Source organism: Marmota marmota, unplaced genomic scaffold (genome assembly GCF_001458135.2).
Source record: "Marmota marmota marmota unplaced genomic scaffold, marMar, whole genome shotgun sequence".
NCBI classification, from domain to species: Eukaryota; Metazoa; Chordata; class Mammalia; order Rodentia; family Sciuridae; genus Marmota; species Marmota marmota.
Window position 1 is genome coordinate 26,976,802 of NW_026000142.1, and position 6,555 is coordinate 26,983,356.

Sequence of the window (6,555 nt, forward strand, 5' to 3'; positions counted from 1 at the left end):
TTGTGTGTGCGTTAAGTTTTTTGAGTTTTGTGTATATCCTGGAGATTAATGCTCTATCTAAGGTTCAGGTGGTAAAGATTTTCTCCCATTCTGTAGGCTCTCTGTTCATGTTCTTGATTGTTTTCTTTGCTATGAAGAAGCTTTTTAGTTTAATGTGAGCACTCTACCACTGAGCTACAGCCCCAGCCCAATCCTTTTTATTTCTGTGAACTGGATACTAATATATATACTTTCATTTCATATTTTAGTGATATTTGTCCTTTCTTGTTTCTTTGTCAATATAGCTAAAATATTATCAATTTTTTGATTGTTTCAACCAACCAACTTTTTGATTCTTTTTTTATTGGTAAAATACATATATTATCAAAATTTTGGTTGTAATTCCTATAATTGTACAGTTCTATACAGTTACATTTGCATTGCTGTCAACTATCACCATCCATCTCCAGAACTTTTGCATCATACAAAATTGAAACCTGTACCCATGTAGAACTAACTCTTCATTTCTTCCTGACTGGCCTGTGGCAACCACCATTCTAATGTCTATCACTATAAACTTGATGATTCTAGGTATCTCACGAAAGTCGAATTATAGAATAGTTGTCCTATTACTAGCGTTTTTTTTTTAAACATATGTCTTCAAGGCTCACTCACGTTGTGGCATGTGTCAGAATTTCCTTCCTTTTTAAGGGTGAATAATATTTGTGTGTATGTGTGTGTGTATGTGTGTGTATACCACATGTTGTTTATCAGTTCTTCCATCAATAGACACTAAGATTGTTTCTACTTTTTGCTACTGCGACTTATGTTGCTGTGAATTCAGGTGTTCACACAATTTCTAACTCTTCTTCTAGTCTCTATTTAGTTTATTTCTACTCCAATCTTTATTATCCTGGTTGTTTGGGGCTTCATTTGATCTTTTTCTAGTTACTTTAAAAAATTATCAATAACAGAAATCTATTTTTTAACAGACATGTATAAATTATACACACTTATAGGAAACCATGTGTTTTGATACATTATGTAGTATTCAGATCAGGGTAAATATATCTATCTCCTCAAACATTTATCATTCTTTTATGGTAAAAATATTCAAAATCCTTCATTCTAGATTTTTAAAAAATATCCAGAACATTGTCATTATTTAGACTCACACTACTGCACAGGAGTTATGTTTCTAGTTTTTTGTTTTGTTTTGATACTGGGGATTGAAACCAGGGGAACTTTAACAAGCTATCCCTTTTTATTTTTTAATTTGAGACAGAGTTTTTTGAAGTTGCTGAAGGTCTCCCTAAGCTGCTGAGACTGGCCTTAAACTTGGAATGCTCCCTGCCGCAGCCTCCAGAATTGCTGGCATTAAAGGCATGTGCTACTGCACCCAGCTTATTTCTAGTTTCTTTTTATTTATTTATTTTTTAGTTTTAGGTGGACACCATATCTTTATTTTACGTTTATGTGGTGCTGAGGATCAAAACCAGTGCCTCATGCGTGCTACTGGAGCACTCTACCACTGAGCCACAACCCCAGTCCCTATTTCTACTTTCTTAATGTGAAAAATTATGTTGCTGATTTGGGGCCTTTCTTCTTTGTCTTTATGATAATCTTCTGCTTCTGCTTTATTATTTTTAGAGCAGTTTTAGGTTCTCAGAAAAACTGAACAGATTTTATAGGAATTCCCATTATATTTCCTGCCCCCACACATTTTAGTTCCCCACTATCAACATCTCCCACAGGAGCCACACATTTGTTACAATTGATGAACCTACATTGACATGTCATTATCACTCAAAGTCCATAGTTTACCTTAGAGTTCAATCTTGGTGGTGTACATCTATGAATTTGGATAAATTTATAATTATACATCTATCATTATAGTATTATATTTCATTCCTCTAAAAGGTCTGTGCTTTGTTCATTCATTGCTTCCCCTTGTCAACCTCTTGCAGCCACTGATCTGTTTATTATACCTATAGTTTTGCTTTTTCCAGAAGGGCATACAGTCGGGATAATATAGTAGTAGCCTTTTCTTTCACTTGGTAACATGCAATTAAGTTTCTTTCTTATCTTTTCATATACCACAATTCATTTATCCCTTCATCTATTGAATAGTATCTTGGCTGCTTCCAAGTTTGAGCAGTTATGTGTAAGTTTGTGTGTGTGAGTTATGTGTGTGTGTGTGTGTGTGTGTGCCTATGGGCATAAATTGTGTTAGCTTCCTGTCACTGTGAAAAAATACCTAATATAAACAACTTAAAAGGAAGAAATGTTTATTTTAGCTAAGGGTATCAGTGGTTTCAGTCTGTGTACTTGTGGCATCATTGCTTCTGGGCCTATGGGAGGCAGAGGCACATGGCAGAGGAAAGCTGCTTACCCCATAGTGGCAAGGAAGCAAAGAGAAACAGGGAGGGGCTAGGATTGGGGGCATATGAATATCCTGAAAATATTCCCTCATATGAATGGAATATAATCCTTTGGGAGACACTTAACAGCCAAACTATAACCTAGTGTTCAACTCATTTGATTAGATAACAAGAAGCACGATTGGAGATTGTGTAGTGGGAGTGTGGTTAGTTTTGTAAGAGACTGCAAAACTATATTCTAGGGTGGCTGTACCACTTTGCATTCTCATCAGCAATGAATGAGAGTCCCTATTGCTCCACATCCTCTCCAACATTAGGTATTGTCAGTGTTCTGGATTTTAGTCATTCTAATAGAGCGTAGTGGTATCTCATTTTTGTTTTTACAATTTATGTCCCTAATGACATAAGATGTGGAGTATTTCACATACCTATGTCTTTTTGGTGAGGTGTCTGCTAAGGTTTTTGTCCCACTTTTAAATCAAGTTGCTATCTTACTGTTGAGTTTTAAGAGTTCTTTGTATATTTTGGATAATGGTTCTTTGTCAGATGTGTCTTATGCAAATATATCCACCAAATTTGTGGCTTGTTTTTTCATTCTTTTGATCTATCTTCTTTTAAAAAATAGGCATTTACAGCTATAATCTTCCCTTATTTTTTTTAACTTCTTTCACATAAAGACTTCCTGATACTTAGGCACAGGCTCACTGGAAAGTTTGGGATAGGAGAATAAAGGGTAACATAGGTTGTAACTTGTGTGAAGTACAGACAGTCAGACAATGAAAATGCCTAAGTCAAACTCTCTACTGTGCAGTGCACATGTTGACTGCATGTTCATTGTATCAGATAATGGCATGTTTTATATTCTGACACATAATATATATAGTAGTTTACAATTGGATCTGAGATCAAGATAACCTAAAATATTTTGTTGCTTTAGACTTTTTGATATTTTGTTGTCTATTTTAAAATGGAAGTATAATTCTTGGTACAAATACCTTTATCACAGAAATACTTAAGCATGCAAGCCTGAAAAGATATTGATTTTTTTAAAAGGCAATAAATATGTTTCATGTTTGTGATATTTAAAATTTGCTACCTGTTATTTAATTAAACCAGTTTTAATTCTAGCATTATAGCAAACTTGAGTGTGTTAAAGATAAAAGCTATTCTCAGAGATGTTTTAGCTTTTCCATTTCACCCTAGCTTTTCTACTGGTGTGTCTAGAATTATACACATTCCTTTCAAGGAGTTTGGTTTTTGGATTTCTAGGTTGAAGAAAAATATTGGCCAATCTTTGGGGCTGTTTGGTTGAGCACAATAGTTGTAATCCTCATGTCAATATAAGCTTTAAAATAAAATTAACCTTAAAATGTTATCTTAAAATGTTTAAAAGGCAGATGAGGGAACAGGTCCATGGAACTGGGGCAAGTGGATTCTCAATGTTAGAGTCTGTAAACAAGTCAGGATGGCGCCTGGTATTTTGCCAGGGGGAGTGGTTTGTGAGGTGGCGCCAGCGAGCCATTAAGTGTGGAGATTTCTTATTGGTTGACTGCTGTATCTAGTTTATGTTAATTAAGACAAGCTGTGTGGAATGTATAAATACCCCTCTGGTCCTACAATAAACGGCTCCCACTCCTGCTGTATCAATGTACACAAGTTGCTCGTCAACCCCCCCCCCCCCACCCGTTACTTTGCTGCAGCCGGACTGCGGCATCTCATCATTGAATTTCTTCTATTTGCCAGAGCAGGAGACTTCAGATTTCTCCAAAACACATGAATTAATCTAGGGTATAGGCTCCAGAGTAGGGAATAGCTAGTATATGAAAACAAACAAATAGACAAACAAAAAGCCTACCACAACTACCACCAAAACCCACCACCAACAAGAACAAGAACAACAACATTAACAACAAAAAATATCTTTCTGAAATAATCAGGCATTAAGTCAGAGATAATGGGCTTAGGATTCAGGAGATCTTAGTTCCTAGTAAATCTTGCTTACGTCAGAGAAATCAGAGAACCTTAGGTCCAGCAAGAAAGTTTAAATAAAAAACTTATTCTATCTAAATACTCAAGTGAAATACATATTTGGTCAAATATGAGAATCTCAGAATTGTCATATTTTTGACTAGCAAGAAGTATACTTATTTTTTAATCTCCTGAATTCATCATCGAAGGCAAAGTTATTAGAGTAACTATCAAGGAAGAAATTAGTAGAAGAGGAATTATCTAATTATTCCTTCTATCATGGATGGAATATGCTTCCCAGAAAAATATGAACTCTGATACAGAGAAGAGGCAGCTGTAAGCTTTGAAAAATATGCTTCAATTAAAGTCCTGGAAGATATTAGTAGCTCCAATAAACTTACTTTTGGATGGTCTGGATTAATTTCTATTTTTTTCTAGAGCTTTATTTCCAAATAGATCTCTGGGGATACTATTGGATATAAAAATCTACCAACACAATCCCAACTATCTTATTAAAAATTAAACCAGAGAACACCTTGGATCCTTTCTCAGAATCAGATTAAATCTTCTCATTTCATTCCAGAATCCTCTTGCCCCCACTGTGATCCTCTTGTCTCCTTCTGATGTCCCCCAACCTTTCTCATCACCAAATCTTGGATGTTTCAGTTTCCATGTTCTTAATATTCCACCCTAAGGCTCACGGACAGTAAATGATATTGTTACATCTCTCTGGTAGTACTTCAAATTTGACAGCTGTCTTTAATGTCATGAATAATATGGAGATTTAGGAGATTTTCATTGAGAAACAGTATCTCAAAGTCTTTACCTCTGAACCAAACCACTGGTAAAATGGGTAAAATGGTTAGAACCTTACAATCCAGACTCATTTCCTAAACTACCAGCTCTGGACATTCCTCCAGCTTCCCCATCTTGGTTTCCTATGTAAATTAATGCAAATTTAAATATTTTGGACCAAGACTGTCTCCTCCCTGTTGCTTTCTATGGTACTCCTGGAGAGACAGGCTTAACCCTCTTGTCATCTGCTCCTCTTTGGGGATTTGGTTCTTGAAGTGCTGATGCCAGACAGCCAAGACTGAACCCTAACTCGTTAGAGTTCTGCACAACCTGCACAGCAGAAAGTGTTCAGACCGACCTGAACCCAGGCTCTGCTACCTGTCAGTCCTATAGCTTTGTGCAAATTACCTAAACTCTAAAAAACAAAACAAAAAAACCCTTGGATTCCTCATCTATAGAAGGCAGATAACATTAACTTTCTCAGAGAACTCTTTTGAGAATGACAAGTGGAGTTTGTGAAACTCTTAGCCTAGTGCCCAGCATCTATTAGGTGCTTAAAAGGGCTCAATACTATTTATCATATACCATCTTCCATGTTCGGGGAGTTTGTGCAAGTATAAGACCAGTTGCTAAACTTTGTTGGAAGAGCTTGATACAAGAAATGAAAATGTATTCAACTCAAGGTGAAAAGGAAATCTGTGTAAAAGGAAAAAAAAATAGTATTTCACTAAAGATCAAATACGTTTCTTTTCACTTTGTTTTTCTTTCTATTGACCATTTAAATGAAAGCTGATGGAGTCAGAAGTTTAAATTCTCCATGCATGTGCTCTTTTCTTGTGACCTATTTCTGTAGATGAGCTAATTTGAATTTGCAAACCCAAATCAGGAATTCTCTCAAGCACCACTCCTTCCCTCAGTTGTCTCTGAATTAGTTCCTGTTTTTCTATTTGGCTTCATCCCAAAGTACTCAGGCTGTCTACCACTGACAGAAGGCTTCCTGAACACTACTGGGGGGGGGGGAGTTTCTACATTCACTAGTGTTTATACCTCCTCAGGGCTCATGATTCATACCATCTACTTCTGCTTTTCAGAGCCCATTCTCTAACCAGCTTTCAATAATATAATTTTCTTATTCTTATTTTTATTGTGACAATTGCTTTTTAGGTCTAGCTTGATAGTTATTTGCAAGGATCAGTGAAGACTGGTTGAGAATTTGAGTTTACCAGGACCTTATTTTGGAATGTACAGGAGTAGAAATGAGAATTTGTTTAATGTTTACATTGATTTTCTGAAAAAAAGGGGGTGCATGGAGGAGGGAATAACATTTTATTATGATTAAGCATTTGTATCTTTTCATTTTGATCATCTTTAGATATTGACAGACAGCTATTAAAAGGCATGTTAAAACAAACCAAGTTCCCCCCCCCCCCCA

At 35.9% G+C, this 6,555-nt stretch overlaps 1 protein-coding gene across 1 annotated transcript in view; it reads left to right on the forward strand.

The window, feature by feature from the left end:
- The window catches only part of Fbxl13 (F-box and leucine rich repeat protein 13), a 195,833-nt gene that overhangs the window by 75,042 nt on the left and 114,236 nt on the right, over nt 1–6,555 (forward strand). The gene's annotated exons all lie outside the window — the stretch shown is intronic.